Source organism: Pseudophryne corroboree, chromosome 11 (genome assembly GCF_028390025.1).
Source record: "Pseudophryne corroboree isolate aPseCor3 chromosome 11, aPseCor3.hap2, whole genome shotgun sequence".
Classification (NCBI taxonomy): domain Eukaryota; kingdom Metazoa; phylum Chordata; class Amphibia; order Anura; family Myobatrachidae; genus Pseudophryne; species Pseudophryne corroboree.
In genome coordinates, this window is record NC_086454.1 from 325,787,373 (window position 1) to 325,806,033 (window position 18,661).

Genomic DNA, 18,661 nt, shown 5'->3' on the forward strand with positions numbered 1-18,661 from the left:
GAGCTGTCCTTTGTTGTCAACATTCAATGGGTAGCACTAACCCTTGTGTGTCTATACCTATTTCCCTATAGAATGTAAGCTTGTGCGCAAAGTCCACTTACCTCTACTGTATATCTGTCTGTTATTACTCAGTCTTGTTTTATTACGTTTGCTACCAATTGTGCTGCGCTATGGAATATGCTGATTCATGTGTGGATGGCAGCTTACCTACATAGCAAGGGTATTAAATGGTTCAGATGTGGTCCCCCGGAAGTTGTAGCGGGCACAGATACAGTGGGGTAAATTTACTAAGATGGGAGTTGTATTTAAAATGGGATGTTGCCTATAGCAACCAATCGGATTACAGAAGGTGCTAGATAAATGAGAAGTAGATTCTGATTGGTTGCTATAGGCAACAGCCCATCTTAAATAGAACTCCTGTCTTAGTAAATTTACCCCAGTAAGTTAGGTACAGATAGTACTATTAAGAGGGCAGCGCATATGTATTAATTTTATAGGGGTATATGAGCATATGAAATATAGCTAATAAACCAAGACAGACAAGAGGTAAGTGGCCCCTGCTTACAAGCTATAGAGAAAATAAAGCTATTTTCCAGTTACCTCCTGCCACACTTACTGGGGTCACTGGTACACAGCCATTTCGGAGATCAATGACAGACAGGGCTGGGTCCTCTCTACAAGCCATCTCATTATGCAACATGTAACAGGATAAATGTATAAATAATGTATAAATAATAAGGATTGTGATAGATTTATCTAATAGAGTCCCCTGGCACATCCATTATTAATGGTTTCCTAATCTGCAGAACTCAGAGACAGATATTTCTCTGGCACCAAAAAAACTTTCTGTTTCGGGTCTCTCGGTGTCTGAAGTGAACCTTATCCTCTGCAGCATTACCAGGAATTGTCTGCAAATAGCTGCGTTGTACATTCTCTGCTGTATCACACACATCAGATACCCCAAGATCGTCATGCCGAAATCATGACTTTGTTTGAGACACATGTACTGCCATTGCTGGGATACCTGGATACTGGTACTCAGATGTGGTGTCCGTTTGGCAGATCGACAGTCACTAGATTGACCACTATTGGTCGACTTTGACATGGTCGACATTGACAGATGGTCGACTTATGAAAATGGTCAACCTGGGACAGGTCGACACATAAAAAGGTCAACATGTCTTCTTTTTTTTATGAGATTTCTTACTTTTTCATACTTTACCATCCACGTGGACTACGATTGGGAATAGTAACCTGTGCCGAGCGCCGCGGTAGAGGAGCGAGGCACCTTGCCCGCAGCATGGCAAGCGAAGTGAGTTATGCGAGGGGACGTTGTGCACTAATTGGGGTTCCTGGTCACGTTACGGAAAAAATGACACCAAAAACTGTTTGAAAATCCATGTCAACCTTTTCATGTGTCGACCTGTCCCGCGTGGACCATTTTCACGTGTCGACTATTCATACCAGAGCCTCCAGATGTGTCTCACGTTAGGATAATATTTGGCCTATGGTGGTATGACGTCATTCTCTGGTCTAGCATAATAAAATGTATTTGTCCTGGGGATTTGGTTCCCCACATTAGGTGATGGACAGTTATAATCTCCACGGAACATTATAATGCAGTCATCTTATTCTGCTATATAACAGTGCAGTGGGAGTCCCTGAAGTTCTTTTTAATAACAATAAATCTGAAGCCACAGCCCATTCGGAGCCCCAAATAGCAGCTGCAGGGTATATGCTAAGCATAACTAATCATCATTCACCATGTAAACTGCAAAAATTAGCTATTAGTCTTGACATACATATTAGATATTATCTGTATGCAACTCCTGCTATAGCTATAGGGGGTCATTCCGAGTTGATCGCTCGCTAGCAGTTTGTAGCATCCGTGCAAACGCATAGTCGCCCCGCCCACGGGGGAGTGTATTTTCGCTTCGCAGGAGTGCGAACGCCTGTGCAGCCGAGCGGTACAAACACATTTTGTGCAAAACAAGACCAGCCCTGTAGTTACTTATTCTGTGCGATGATTGCTGCGACGAGTGACACGGTAATGACGTCAGATACCCGCCCAGCAAACACCCGGTCACGCCTGCGTTTTTCCAAACACTCTCAGAAAACGGTCAGTTGACACCCAGAAACGCCCTCTTCCTGTCAATCTCCTTGCGTTCGGCTGTGCGATTGGAATCGTTGCTAGAACCAGTGGAAAAACCACAAAGGTGCATACGCATGTGCAGATTAGCCGCTTTTTTCAATGATCGCTACGCAGCAAACAACGGCAGCTAGCGATCAACTCGGAATGACCCCCATGGATGTGAGTGCTACATACTCCTCCAATTAATGAAACAGCCTGTGGATCTACAGGTCCCATAATGGAATATTGAGGCTAGGCTGACAGATTTACCAAGCTCTAGAATGCAAAGTGTTAGCTGCTGTAGCCCATAGGCTACAGGTCACCGAAATTCCCAGGAGAGGGTTCTGTAGGATCCAACCCCGACAATAGCTGCTCGTGAGGAGCAGCCCAGGTCACGTCAGCTCAGTGTGTGTAATCATACTTGCCCACCCACCCGGAACAGCTGGGAGGCTCCCAAAAATTGGGTGGCGCTCCCGGACCCCCAGAAAGGTGGGCAAGTTTCGCATCTCCCTTCAGCTGATCGACCGCCCACAACAGAGCACAAGTGGGTGGGTCGAAATTCACGCTGAATCACGTCATAGCTCCGCCACCGCTATACAATGCCTGGTTTCTTGGCACTGTATAGCAGGGGGCGGAGCCAGGATGACGCAATCCTGCCACCATGCCTTTCAAACAGCCAATCTTCGGTCCGGCCACAATCCCTATGTGCCGACCAGCAAAGTAGGGAAGTATGACATATATATTTAGATATATGAAATAATAAAAACAATCAACAGTTTGACACAGGGATATCAAGATGTAACAGCTTAGGGTGCAGCAGAGTATTGTAGTGCGCTGGGTGTGATTGCAGTAAATAAACCAACGGAAGTATATATGTCAGGTCTTTGGTTTTGTCTGTCCCCGGCGAGGGCGCTAGTGGGTCAGTGTTGGTGCGATGTATAAAGCGGGGAGGCAATATAAAAGGCCTGCGCATAAGCACTGATATTTATTAATGCAAAGCAGATGGTATAGTACTGAATACAATGGAAACTGGTAACGTAGAAAACTATGATAGGTAACTGAATCCAAATAACATAAAAGTCTCTTGTAGCAGAACGTAAATAACTTGATAATGAATGCAGATGAAATAACAGAACTCCAGTAGTATTTGGAAATACAAAGTCTCTGAGTAACACAGGGTAAACTGATAATGATTAGGAAAGCAGAACTCCGGAATATATGAATAACTCACAGTCTCTGTAAAGCTCAAGTCCATATAGCCACACTAAGGCTAAAGCAGGAGACAGTCTCTAAGACAGTAGATGTTATGCGGCTGAGTGGCACAGATGGTATGCTGACAATTAGTGCACAGGTAAGTAATGAGAAAGAACACCTGAGGAGAGTCTCTTACTGCTGATAGGTTTGAAGCTGGATGTAGCTGAAGTCCGGAGTAACAGGAGAGGTGTAGAAATGGAAGCTGGAACAAATGAGGTATCCACAAGGGATCGCTGGAAACAGGAACGCAGGAACTGGGAGAACTAGACACAGGGTATGTGACTCGTTGTCCGAGGCGATGAGAGTGAGCCCCGGACAGGAACTTATACCCCTTGCTCTGCAGTGATTGGTCGCAGTGTTCTGGCTGGAAACTCAGGGCTGGATTAGAAGCAGGAATCATAGCAGCATCCACACGGACCGGATGCCGGCACACTGCGGAACACAAACGCAGGACCAGACTCAGGGGCACTCAGCGACACGGGAGATGACGCTCGCGGTCAGCGTATCCATACAGCTGCGACTGTGGCCATGACCTCCGGAGGCGCGCACTCCAGCGCGCTGGTAGTTGAGATGCAGCTGACCGCCGATTCCTGACAGCACCCCCTCCTTTATGGGTGGACTCCGAACACCCACGAGGCTTGGCAGGGTAGAGTCTGTGGAAGGCTTGTACCAACCGTGGAGCGTGCAGATCCGTAGCGTTGACCCAGCTCCTCTCTTCAGGACCATATCCAGACCAGTCAATTAGGTATTGCAAATGACCGTAGCGATGATGAGAGTCCAAGATCTTTTCCACCTCGTATTCCACGCCCTGATGAGTTTGTACCTTTGGGCCTACTGGAAGTGCTCTCTGGAAATTATTGAGAATTAGTGGTCTGAGGAGAGAAATATGGAATGAGTTGGGAATTTTCAAATAGGAAGGCAGTTTTAATTTATAAGCCACCGGATTAATATCACTTTCTACTGGAAATGGTCCAATAAACCGTGAGGCAAATTTCATCAAAGGAACTCTGAGACGGAGATTCCGAGAAGATAACCAGACTTTGTCGCCTGGCTTTAGACTGGGAACTGCTCGTCTCTTTCGATCAGCAAACATTTTATACTGCTGAGAAACCTTTTTAAGAGATAGATGAATCTTCTTCCAAATTTGAGAGAACCGCTGAAGAGCAGAAGCAGCTGCAGGCACGTCTATGACGGGTAAATCTTGGAAATCCGGTACTTTAGGATGTTGACCATAAACTGTGAAAAAAGGAGTTGTATCTGTAGAAGTATGATAACGGAAATTATGAGCAAATTCCGCCCAATGCAATAAATCTACTCAGTTATCCTGTGAAGAGGAAATATACAGTCTTAGATAGGTCTCAAGCTCTTGATGTACCCTCTCCGTCTGCCCATTTGTTTGAGGGTGATAGGCCGTAGAGAACTTAAGTTTGACCTGTAGCGCAGAACACAGAGCCCTCCAAAACTTTGCCACAAACTGTACACCACGGTCGGATATTATTTCTGTTGGAAGTCCATGTAACCTAAAGATTTCACGAAGAAATAACTGTGCCAGCTTTGGAGCAGAGGGTAATCCCCTGAGTGGGATGAAATGTGCCATTTTTGAAAACCTATCAACCACTACCCAGATGGTATCATATCCATTAGAGGGAGGAAGATCTGAAATAAAGTCCATTGATAAATGAGACCAGGGGCGCTTGGGAATGGAATTTGGTAACAATTGGCCTGCAGGAGCCTGACGAGGAACTTTGTGCTGAGCACATTTGGGACATGAAGCTATGAATTCTTGAACATCTACTTTCATATGAGGCCACCAATATGTTTGGGACAGGAACTTGAAATTTTTTAGGACTCCAGGGTGACCAGTAAATTTAGACGTATGAGCCCAGGACAGGAGATTTGGATGAAGCTCAGGAGAGACAAACATCTTGCCTGGAGGTGGAACTTGGGATACCCCTGTAGCTGCGAACACCACAGGATTTAATATGGGTCGAGCAGCCTGTTCTGATGATTCCTCAGTTGAACTCATAGAGCGAGATAATGCATCTGCCTTAACATTTTGTGAGCCAGGTCTAAACATCAACTTAAAATGAAAACGAGAAAAGAATAGGGCCCACCTTGCTTGTCGGGGATTCAGACACTGCGCTGCCTTCAAATAAAGAAGGTTCTTGATCCGTGTAGATGGCAATAGGGAATCTCGCACCCTCCAGCAGATATCTCCATTCTTCAAGGGCCAATTTGATTGCCAACAGCTCCTGGTCACCGATGGTATAGTTCATTTCTGCGGGCAAGAATCTTTGAGAGAAAAACCCGCAAGGGTGAGTCTTACCATCAATGCCCACCTGGGACAGGACTGCGCCCACGCCAACCGTTGAGGCATCTACTTCCAAGATGAAGGCCTTGTTGACATCTGGCTGTTGTAACACAGGAGCTGAAATAAAAGCTTGTTTTATTTTATGAAAAGCAGACAGCGCTTCATCAGACCATTGAGAAGGATTTCCCCCTTTTCAGGTTAGGCAGGTAATAGGGGCTATTAATGTGGAAAAGCCCTTAATAAACTTCCTGTAGTAGTTAGCGAAGCCAGTAAAACGTTGAACTGACTTGAGTGTTGTTGGAAGAGACCAGTTCTCTATGGCTTCTAGTTTAGCTGGGTCCATTTGGAGGTCTGTTCCAGAAATAATGTATCCCAGGAAAGATATTGAAGAAGCTTCAAACGTGCATTTAGATAGTTTGCCATACAGATGATTCTGTCGAAGACGTCAAAGAACCTCTTTTACCTGTTGGCGATGAGTAGCTAGATCACGGGAAAATATCAGGATGTCAACGAGGTAAACTACCACACACTTATACAGGAGATCTCTAAATACTTAGTTGACAAAGTTTTGAAACACAGCCGGGGCATTACTCAAGCCGAAGGGCATCACTAGATATTCGTAGTGGCCATCACGAGTATTGAACGCGGTTTTCCCCTCATCACCACTTCAAATCCTGATTAAATTGTAAGCCCCACGAAGATCCAGTTTCGTAAAGATGGAAGCATCTCTGACTCTGTCAAACAGCTCTGTGATGAGAGGTAATGGGTAGCTGTTTTTAATCATGATGTCATTTAAACCCCGAAAATCAATACAGGGGCGTAGTCCCAGGGCCGGCAACAGAAATCTTGGGGCCCGGTACACTGACATCTCTGTGGGCCCCCCCCCCCCCCCCCGGGCCAACCCCCCCCTTGCCCCCATGCATGCCGACACCGATATGCCTGGGCCACCTGCCGGCATTCTGGCAGCCGGTATCCCGGCGTCGGTATGCTGACAGCCAGGATTCCGGCCACCGGGATCCTATCTACGTCCACCACCACAGCACAGACATTCTGCTCTCATCTGACATGCACATGCAGCATGCAGATGCATCCATATGTACAGAATGCAGATGCATGCATAATGTGCAGAATGTGCCCACCTGCATTCCGCCCCAAACCAATCCTAAAGCCCTATACATGATGCATGAAGTGATAAAAGCCTTACCAGCAGGCTGCAGCAGCAACACACTGACACTGACAGTGACACAGCCGCCGGCTCCACGGCGCTCATTGACCAGGCTCGCCTCCCCAAGTCCCGCTGCAGTACTGTGTCCCGGGCCGCTCCTGCTTGGCGCTCCGTCCGGCTCCTCACTCACACAGCAGAGACAGCGAGGCTGCGTGCAGTGAGACACTGGAGGGGCGGTCCGGACGAGCATCCTGCTGTGTGACTGGTGCGCGGTGCAACATCAGCACACGGCACGGGGACTGGCTGAACGGATGACAGGTGACCTGGGGGGGTGGGGGGGCTGGGGGCACTGAGGAGTGAACACAGGACTCGGGAGGGGTGGGGGCGCGCGTGTGCTGAATTAAAAAAAAAACCTGCAACCACACAGCGGCTGCCGCGATGCCGGGAGAAATATATAATTATTTACACTAATGATAAAATGCAGCTGCCCGCTGCCTGGACCTTGGGGCCCCTCACAACGACGGGGCCCGGGACGGGTGTCCCCTTTGACCCCCCCTGTCGCCGGGCCTGCGTAGTCCTCCATCCTTCTTCTTAACAAAGAAGAATCCCGTGCTGGCCGGGGAAGAAGATGGACGGATAAACCCTTTTTGTAAATTCTCCTTTATATATTCGCTCATTGCTTGAGTCTCTGGAACTGAAAGAGGGTATGATCTCTAGGTGGCTTGCTCCCTGGGACCAAATCAATGGGACAGTCCCATTCTCGATGAGGCGGTAAAACATCAGCAGCTTTCTCACTGAAGATGTCAGTGAATTCCTGATAGGCCTCTGGAAGACCAGACTGAGGTTTTACACTGGTGGATTTTATTGGACACACTTGAGCTAAGCATGAATGGAGACAGGAGGGACTCCACGCCGTCAACTGTAAGGTAGACCAATCAAATTGTGGATTGTGCAATTGTAGCCAAGGCATACCCAGTACAATCTCATAGGTAGCTTTTGGTATGACCAGGATTTTGATGAGCTCAGAATGCAGGAAGCCCACTCCCAAAACTACCGGCTTGGTCTGCTGAGTGATGGATCCTTCAGCAATACGGCTTCCGTCTACGGCAGTATAATAAACCGGATAAGACAGCTTTGACACTGGGAGAGAAAGTATATCCACTGCAGCTTGTGTGCTAAAATTCCCATCAGCACCACAATCCACTAAAGCGGACAGAGACTGGAGTCCATCTGGCATTTCCAAAGTGACAGGCAATACTAAGTCTTGAGATGAAGGAGCTTTATTCAAGGTCCCTAACTTGACTCCTCCTTTGCAAGTTAGGACCTGGCGTTTCCCGACCGAGCAGGGCAGGAACCAATCAGATGACCATCAGCAGCACAATAGAGACACAGTCTTCCCTTTAATCTTCTGGACCGCTCCTCGGGTGTTAAACGAAATTTGTTTACCTGCATAGGTTCGTCAGCAGTAATAGGTGGAGACTGTACAGGAGGCATAACTCGGTGCTTGCGAAGATCACCTCGAGAGCGTTCACAGGCTCGCTCGCGTAAATGTAGATCCAAATTGACACATAAAGAGATTAGGGCCTCCAGTTGCTCTGGTAGATCTCGGGTAGTCAATTCATCCTTTATGCGGTCAGACAGACCATGCCAGAAGGCGGCAACCAATGCCTGGTCGTTCCACTTCACCTCTGATGCCAATGCCTGGAACTGAATGACGTACTGACCCACAGTACGTGTTCCCTGGCGGATCTGAAGGATGCAGGTATTGTATAATCTGCTGCTGCGCAGCCTCCTGACCATCTAGTCGTGACACTAAGCCTTGGAGTGTCCCTGACCCCACACTCTGACCACCGTCCGAGTCCATGGGCCTCGGACAAACTGTCAGGTCTTTGGTTTTGTCTGTTCCCGGCGGGGGCGCTAGTGGGTCAGTGTTGGTGCGATGTATAAAGCGGGGAGGCAATATAAAAGTCCTGCGCATAAGCGCTGATATTTATTAATGCAAAGCAGATGGTATAGTACTGAATACAATGGAAACCGGTAATGTAGAAAACTATGACAGGTAACAGAATCCAAATAACATAAAAGTCTCTTGCAGCAGAACGTAAATAACTTGATAATGAATGCAGGTGAAATAACAGAACTCCAGTAGTATTTGGAAATACACAGTCTCTGAGTAATACAGGGTAAACTGATAATGATTAGGAAAGCAGAACTCCGGAATATATGAATAACTCACAGTCTCTGTAAAGCTCAAGTCCATATAGCCACACTAAGGCTAAAGCAGGAGACAGTCTCTAAGCCAGTAGATGTTATGCGGCTGAGTTGCACAGATGGTATGCTGACAATTAGTGCACAGGTAAGTAATGAGAAAGAACATCTGAGGAGAGTCTCTTACTGCTGATGGGTTTGAAGATGGATGTAGCTGAAGTCCGGAGTAACAGGAGAGCTGTAGAAATGGAAGCTGGAACAAATGAGGTATCCACAAGGGATCGCTGGAAACAGGAACGCAGGAACTGGGAGAACTAGACACAGGGTATGTGACTCGTTGTCCGAGGCGATGAGAGTGAGCCCCGGACAGGAACTTATACCCCTTGCTCTGCAGTGATTGGTCGCAGTGTTCTGGCTGGAAACTCAGGGCTGGATTAGAAGCAGGAATCATAGCAGCATCCACACGGACTGGATGCCGGCACACAGCGGAACAGAAACGCAGGACCAGACTCGGGGACACTCAGCGACACGGGAGATGACGCTCGCGGTCAAAGCATCCTTACAGCCGCGACTGGGGCCATGACCTCCGGAGGCCCGCACACCAGCGCGCTGGTAGGTGAGACGCAGCTGACCGCCGATTCCTGACATTATATATATATATATATATATATATATATAAAAATCTCCAAAATCGGTACAAACGGCACTCACAGGGTTTCAAATTTGCTTGGTGTTGTCTTGAAGAAGGAGCTAACAGCTCCGAAACGTCACAATAAATGGACTAGCATATTTATGCATTTAAAACCCTGTGAGTGCCGTTTGTACCGATTTTGGAGATTTATGTACACAAGGACTGAGGCACCGGGGGATGGTGTATTGCAAGTGAGTGCCGACTGATTTGGGGGACTATATATATATATATATATATATGTGTGTTTATTCTCGTATTTTTCCATATTTTTCAAACATTTTTGCATACCATATGTCCAAGGATGGGTCCCACGTCTAAGCACAGGTATCTATCTTTCTAAATTAAATACAGGTCGAGTCTCCCTTGTCCGGACTTCCAAAAACCGGAATATTCCAAAACCTTAACTGTTGTGCCTAGTGGCGCCCTCACACCTAAATCCGTCCCTGATAAACAGGAGTGATTTATGTTTTTTGGTGTGCACCACCAAATTATGTACAAATCTAGGGTGCCCTAAATCCCACGCATTCCGTGCACACTGAGGAATACATTATCAAATACGGATGAGAATACACATTTTATTTGTTCAGTAAGACAGAGACCCACCAATAATTTTTACCCAGTGGAGCCGCAGTCACATCTAAATCACAAAGAGCACAAGACACACCTTACTTCCAGTAGGTTAGGGTTCCGCTGGAACACTGTGAGAGGGGGCGTCACATCCTTCCTCACAATTTTACCCTTGTTTAACCTGGAGATAGAAGACGTGTTTATCTAGAGTGCCAACAGCAGGGGAAATTGGGACTGGCCCCAGATAAATCGGGACAGGCAGGAAATATGCTATATGTACAATCTGTTTGAACAGAGCCATCATTTCAGTGTTCATTAAACGATTACATGGATTATAAAGAATAATTCACATTGGCTATTAGAAGGGGTCTGGGACTCCAGATTAACAACAAAAAGGTCGACACACCTTAGGTCGACGCCAATTGGTCGACACACCTTAGGTCGACATGGACAAAAGGTCGACAGGAGCAAGGTCGACATGGAAAAAGGTCGACATGAGTTTTTTATGTTTTTTTGGTGTCGTTTTCTTCGTAGAGTGACCAGGAACCCCAATTAGTGCACCGCGTCCCCTCGCATGGCTCGCTTCGCTCGCCATGCTTCGGGCATGGTGCCTTCGCTCCGCTCCGCTTTGCTCGGCACACTTTACCGTTCCAATCGTAGTCCACATGGATCATGAAGTATGAGAAAGTTCCAAAAAAGAAAAAAAAAAAAACATAAAAAATGCATGTCGACCTTTTTCCACGTCGACCTTGTTCCTGTCGACCTTTTGTCCATGTCGACCTTTTGTCCATGTCGACCTAAGGTGTGTCGACCAATTGGCGTCGACCTAAGGTGTGTCGACCTTTTTGTTGTCGACCTGGAGTCCGGATACCATTAGAAGGCACCCTTCGAATTCAGCACTAAACTAAGGAGCATCTTTACCATAGTTATTTAGCATTATGGAACTTATTCAGTCAGGATTGGAAATTCTGCTTTTTAGCAATCCTTTCACTCGCATGCTGTCCGCCGCCCACCCGCTGCGATCACGCTGAAATCGTGGCAGGTTCGCCATTTCAGAGTGATCGCTGAAATTATGGAAGCCTCCTGCCAGCGAATCCTGGCTGCGACGGCAGGTGGCCCGCCGCCATTTTTAAGATCGGAGAGGTTGCATGTCATGACACGCAGCTGCCCTGATAATGCTGTTGACACGCCCCTCCGTTCAGGCCACCATGCCTCTGTTTCACTGCCCCCGCAATGCTCCATCTCGTTGCCACCGCGCGAATGCCTCTGCCTGTCAATCAGACAGAGGTGTTCATAATTACTGTGGGCCCTGCGCATGTGCCGGCGAGGCGATCACAAAAATTTCCGGTTGGATCGCGATATGCGATACTTTTCGATCCACGTGGACTACAATTGGGAACGCTAACCTTTCCATGTCGACCTATTCACCAGGTCGACATACTGCATGTCGACAAATAGTGGTCGACCTAATGACAGTCGACCTATGTGGGGTTCACCTAGTGATCCATACCCACAAGGAGAGACTGCAGCAGAGCTCTCCGGTCTCATAATTTACCAGTCGCAGAACCCGCAGCTAACAAAGGAGAAGTTCCCTTTGTGCACTAAAAGGCTTGTCTGACAAGGAAACTGTAAAACATACCTTTTATTGACATGATCTAAAACAGGGCTGGCCAAACCGGTCCTCGAGATCTACCAACAGTTCATGTTTTCCAGACCTCCAGGAGATCTGTAGAATTGTCAGTTAGGAATGAATGCCGCACATCTTAATTTGTAATGACGACACCTGTGCACCAGCTAGGTGGTCTGGAAAATGTGAACTGTTGGTAGATCTCGAGGACTGGTTTGGCCAGCTCTGATCTAAAAGAATATATCATTAATAAAATACGTGCGCTATAAGGTGAAATAAAACAAAGATAAAGATGTGAAAGAAACATAAAGATGTGTTTAAAGAACCACGGAGCTGTAACCAGTTGTTTGTCTGAAATCTTTTCCTAATTACTGACTCTTCAATGACTTTATTAATTGCTGATTATTTTCAATAGATTGTTTTGTGTTCCTCCTAATATGCAGATATCCACTTACCATATTCAGATGGCGTTAGCCCACACTAGTCTATGGCATACTTGCCTACCTGACCCTCTCCATGAGGGAGAAAATGCTCTGTTCCTGGACTTTCCTGGTAATGTATGATTGCCATCACCTGTGGTGAGCTAGTTAATTGATAAGAAATGTGTTTCACCACAGGTGATGGCAATCATACATTACCAGGAGAGTCCAGGAACAGAGCATTTTCTCCCTCATGGAGAGGGTCAGGTAGGCAAGTATGGTCTATGGCCTACTCTACCGCAATTCTTATGGGAAGGAATCTTCTGATCCGAAACCGGAAGCAAAAAGACAGCGGTATCTAACACTTTGGGGGTCATTCCGAGTTGATCGCTCGCTAGCTACTTTTAGCAGCCGTGCAAACGCATAGGCGCCGCCCACAGGGGGAGTGTGTTTTCGCTTTGTAAGAGTGCGAACGCCTGTGCAGCCGAGCGGTACAAAAGCAGTTTGTGCAAAACAAGACCAGCCCTGTAGTGACTTATTCTGTGCGATGATTGCTGCGACGAAGGTCCTGGAATTGACGTCAGACACCCACCCAGCAAACGCCTGGACATGCCTGCGTTTTTCCAAACACTCCCAGAAAACGGTCAGTGGACACCCATAAACTCCCACTTCCTGTCAATCTCCTTGCGATCGGCCGTGCGATTGGAATCGTCGCTAGGAGCATTGCACACAGGGCCGGTTCTTGCCCTTGTGGCGCCCCGGGCAAAACGATAGGGGCGTGGCTTCATACGGGGCGTGGTCAGTTATGCCCCCATTTGTGCCCCCTGTAGCACCACTGGAAGAAAAAAAGTATACTTACTATCCCCGCTCCTGATTCCAGACCCGCTGCAGACCTCCGCCGGCGCCGCTCCTCTCCTCGGATCAGCATAGACACTAGAAGTCAATTATGACCCCTAGCGTCTGTGCCACAATGCTGTGCAGTGCGCGATTATGTCATCACGCACTGCACAGCAAAGGCCCCCTCCACGAAGGGAAACTAGACGCATAGGGGGACCAGCAGGGGGCACAGTGGCGGGGAGCACAGAGCGGATCTTGCCATGGTGCTGTGCCCTCCGGATGGCGCCGGCGCCCTCCGGAAGACGGTGCCCCGGGCAAAAGTCCTACTTGCCCGTGGCAAGATCCGCTACTGATTGCACAGCGACGATGCTCTTTGTACCCATACGCCGCGCGGGCGTATTGCGGCCCATACGCACGCATATTTTTGCCATTTTTTTACATGATCGCTACGCAGCAAACAGCGGAACTAACAATCAACTCGGAATAACCCCCTTTGCCTCCAGCCCTGCACCAGGACAGAGCATCTTTAATTAATGCACGTGTTCATTGTCACTACCAGAGTGCAAGCTGGGGCATAATTATCAACCAACCACATTAAAAATGACTTCTAACATCCATAAAAGTTATATTAGGGAGTTCATTACACCATATATAATATAAGCATCATCCTCAAATCACCCCAGTCCTATTACTTATTTAGAACATGTCTGAGTCTCCAACAAGCACTATCTGAGGAAGAAAAGATGTAATCATGGATATTATCAGAAAGTGACACACTACGGCATGATTCAGAGGTAGGCGCAATGCCAATGTTTTTGGACCGCGCACCTGTCACAGTCGCACTGCGAAAACTCCTGCATTTCCCATATGTACTAAGCCCCGGTGGGGTATCAACGCAGAGGGTAACGCCAGCTTTTGTTGGCATTACCCAATAAAAGCCTATAGGCTTCTTTCTGCATTATGCTGTAACCCTAATTGCCGTCGAAAAGCACTCACTGCCCATCTCAGTGCACTCTCACTGACCCCCCCCCCTGACAAAAGTACTCATTCCCCTTTCACTGACCCCATCACAGTTTACATGCTGCCCCCTCAGTGCAAACTGACCCCCCCCACACACCCACACAGCACTTACTCACCCCCTCACAACACCATTTTTAGGGTTCACCTCAGAGAATTCCTCTCTCCCTTCAATGTCACAGTTCTCCCCTCTCCTTCACTGTCTACCTCACAGCACCTCCAGCTACTTCGTTGTCCACCCCAAAGCGCTTCCCACCTTTAATAACCACATCGCAGCCCCTTCACTCTCCAAGTCACAGTACTCCCATTGGGTTGGTATCTATATACCGGCGCCTGTCATCCCAGCGGTCAGAATCCCGACCGCGGGATGATAGGCGCAGGAATTCCGGCAGCGGGGAGAGTGCAAAAGAGCCCCTTGCGGGCTCGCTGTACATGCCACCCTGCGGGCACGGTGGCGCACTTTTTCTCCCTCCAGGGGTGTCGTGGGATATTTAATGCATCCCCTCCCATTAACCCCTTCACAATCCACCTCACACGAAGATGGCACCCTGCGCCCCGGCTCAGCCCGCTACTGACTATAACGTTGCTTTTAGTAAATAACAGTACGTGTATTACACAGATACTATAACATGGCTATCCTGCGATAATGTGGTGCAGGGCTGATCAGCCAAACGCATGCAGTAATTTTCTCACCTCAGCAACTCTCTGGAGAGTGATGTCTGTTTGGCAAAGTGTCCTTTCTGCTTCTATATTTACAGCAATTTCTTCTGCACAAATTAGGGTCTCGTGGTAATTTACACCTGAGGGATTACGTCTTGTCCTTGTCAGAGATAATGATTATTAATTCAGGGGGTTTCTGTGCACAAATAAGGGTCTCCTGGTAATTTACACCTGCGGGATTACGTCTTGTACCTGCCAGAAATAATGATTATAATTCAGGGGGTTTCTGTGCACAAATAAGGGTCTCTTGGTAATTTGCACCTGCAGGATGACATCTTGTCCCTGTCAGAGATAATGATTATTAATTCAGGGGGTTTCTCTGCAGTAAATATAAAACAAAAGGGAGAAGTATTTCCTGGGCAGCATCAGTGTCCTAATGAGAGGATGACCAGAAGGATCTACAGCAGGCATGTCCAAACTGCGGCCCTCCAGCTGTTGTGAAACTACATATTCCAGCATGCCATGACACAGTTTTGCTGTCAGAGAATGCTAAAGCTGTGTCAGGGCATGCTGGGAAGAGTAGTTTCACAACAGCTGGAGGGCCGCAGTTTGGACATGCCTGATCTACAGCATAGGTCTGCAAACTCGGTCCTCATTACCTCCACACAGTGCATGTTTTGCAGGTAACCCAGCAGGTGCACAGGTGTATTAATTACTCACAGACACATTTTAAAAGGACCGCAGGTGGAGTTAATTATTTCACTTGTGATTCTGTGAGGAGACCCGCAAAACATGCACTGTGTGGAGTAATGAGGACCGAGTTTGCAGACCTATGATCTATAGCAGGCATTCCCAACCACGGTCCTCAAGGCACACCAACAGGGCAGGTTTTAGTGATATCCAGGCTGCAGCACAGATGGTTAAATCAAACTAACTGAGATACTAATTAAGTCACCTGTGTTCAATCCTGGATATCACTAAAACATGCACTGTTAGTGGGCCTTGAGGACCGTGGTTGGGAATGCCTGATCTACAGGAATGGTAGCAGGAGGCGCAGATGCTGAGCTGGTAAAGGGTGTATTAAATCCAGGTATTACATATGAGAGTATACAGACTACTCCAACTGCACTCTCCATGGTGAGAGAGCAGAGCAATGTTCTGCAGATCACTAGAGAGGTCAGTAATGTGATAATGTGTAGAATATATCAGTACGTACCTGTCAAGGAGTAGATGGAACAGAACAATGCTCTGCAGATCTCTAGGGAAGTCAGTGATATATTCTGCAGATTATTACATTACTATGTGTCTGTGGCAGACGGGACAGAACAATGTTCTGCAGATCTCTAGAGAAGTCAGTAATGTAATAATCTGCAGAATATATCACTATGGCCAGGATGTAATGCATACTTGCCTACCTGACCCTCTCCATGAGGGAGAAAATGCTCTGTTCCTGGACTTTCCTGGTAATGTATGATTGCCATCACCTGTGGTGAAACACCTTTCTTATCAATTACCTAGCTCACCACAGGTGATGGCAATCATACATTACCAGGAAAGTCCAGGAACAGAGCATTTTCTCCCTCATGGAGAGGGTCAGGTAGGCAAGTACATTGTAATGGCGTCCGAATTTGAAGAAATTAGTAACTTTTACAGATATAGCCGCAAAAGTCGAACTTTTTGCAGTCGGCCAATGTATTAGCGGGCGAGTACATGGAAAATCTGCTCTAAAGTAGAGCGGCCAGGAAAAGTCGGCTCCAGATGTTTTCTCCATATTAAACATACAACTCGGCCTATGCAATGGAATCCGAGTTTGAAAATCTTACAAAGTCTACAAGCTCTTCAAAGTCGGACATAAATAGAGCTGTTCTTTTTTTGGGGGGTCGAGTTGAACTTGACAATGTTGAAAACCATTTACAAGTACACAATTACAGCACATTTACAACAAATAAACATTTTTAACATGATTTCAAACCTTAGAAAAAAAAAAAAAGTTGATCTTTCAAAATAGTCCGTGTAGCATACATGTCATTTTTACCCTGGAAAATGCGCCTTAGACGCAAAACGATGCTAATAGGATGCACAAGCAGCTTATGCTGATTTAAATTATTTGCGGCATGGCTATATTATGTGTGTAATAGCAGCTGTATCTGCATACCAAATTATGTTACAGTGTTTGGCTGGAAAACACTATGACATAACCTTTTGTATGCAGATACAGTTGCTATTACACACAGAATATAGGCATGCTGCATATAATTTTAAACATCAGGAGCTATTTCCTATTAGCAAACCAGAAAAATATGTTACAATAATCGGACACACAAGCAGCTCCTGCTGATTACAATGATATGCGGCATGTCTATATTCTGTTTGTAATAACAACTGTATCTGCATACAAAATGTTATGCAACAATGTTTTCCAGCAAACACTAACATCATTTGGTATACTGATTCAGCTGCAATTACAACACAATATAGCTATGGTCAGGGCCGAAACTTGGATTTTTGTCACCCGGGCCAAAGCAGTAATTTGGGGCATCCTCTCCCCCAACACACACATTTTTCTTTCAAAGAGAATAAAATAAAAAAATACCCCCGTAACACTAAAATAATCAGATGATCAAATATTTAGAAAAAAGGGGATAGTAATGGACAATACTGCCCTGTGTGCCCAAAATGCTCTAATCATCTGTCACATGCCCCGCAGCAGCGTGTTCCACTACATGCCCCCCTGTGTGCCCCCATACACTACACTACATCACTACATTACATTCCACTATACACTGCACTACATCACTACACTACATGCCCCTATACTCTGCACTACATACTCTATATGTTACACTACATCACTGCACAACATCCCCCTATATGTTACACTACACCCCCTACATGCTGCACTACATCAATACACTACATCCCCCTATATGTTTCACTACACCCCCTACATGCTGCACTACATCACTACACTACATCCCCCTACAAGCTGCACTACATCACTGCACTATATGCCCCTATATACTGCACTACATCACTACAATACATTCCTCTATATGTTACACTACATCCCCCTACAAGCTGCACTACATCACTGCACTACATGCCCCTACATACTGCACTACACGACTACACTACATACTCTATATGCTACACTACATAACTTCCCAACATCCCCCTATGTGCTACACTACATCCTCACGTCTGGGAGGCAAAACGAAGATTGTACTGCTACCTGGGAGTACAGTGACCATAAGAAAGTCTGTCTTTAATCTCATCACACAGCTGCTGCAATGATAATCGGTGAGAGTTGGAGGTTTGTCCAGACTCTGAGTTTCCATTGCCAGGTGGACGACTGGCAAAGTGAGCCTTTGATTTCTGCAACATCGGTGACTGCAAATGTTAACAAGCTGAAGCCTGGGGCAGCATGTCTCTTAATGGTGTGTAGCCAGCAGCTTGTTATTGGTCGGTGCTGGGCAAGCAGCCGGGATTGTAGGCTGCTGGAAGACACCGCCCCGACAGCCAGCATCTAAAGCTTGCATGGAGCACCGCACGTTAGTCACAGCACTCCATGGCAAAGAAGAGAGTATAAGATAGTAGGCGCCATTAGGCGGCATAGGAGAGATCTCAGGCACTGGAGCTCCCCCTGCACAGCAACGGGCAGAAAGGTGGGTCAGAGACACTGCCCCGAGGGCCATCTGCTATCTCACTGGAGCAACACCGCACTGCAGGTACCCTCCCCATTTAACCCCTTGGAGCCCCCTCATATCCTACGCC

The 18,661-nt window shown here is 46.9% G+C and overlaps 2 protein-coding genes across 2 annotated transcripts in view; one reads left to right on the top strand and one right to left on the bottom strand.

Moving 5' to 3' along the window:
• Positions 1–18,661, bottom strand: part of WFDC1 (WAP four-disulfide core domain 1) — a 337,260-nt gene that overhangs the window by 297,788 nt on the left and 20,811 nt on the right. The gene's annotated exons all lie outside the window — the stretch shown is intronic.
• The window catches only part of KCNG4 (potassium voltage-gated channel modifier subfamily G member 4), a 114,441-nt gene continuing 111,668 nt past the window's right edge, over positions 15,889–18,661 (top strand). Inside the window, exon 1 of the mRNA XM_063945718.1 lies at positions 15,889–15,977. The gene's annotated coding sequence lies outside the window, so the exon portion shown is untranslated. The remainder of the gene's footprint in view (positions 15,978–18,661) is intronic.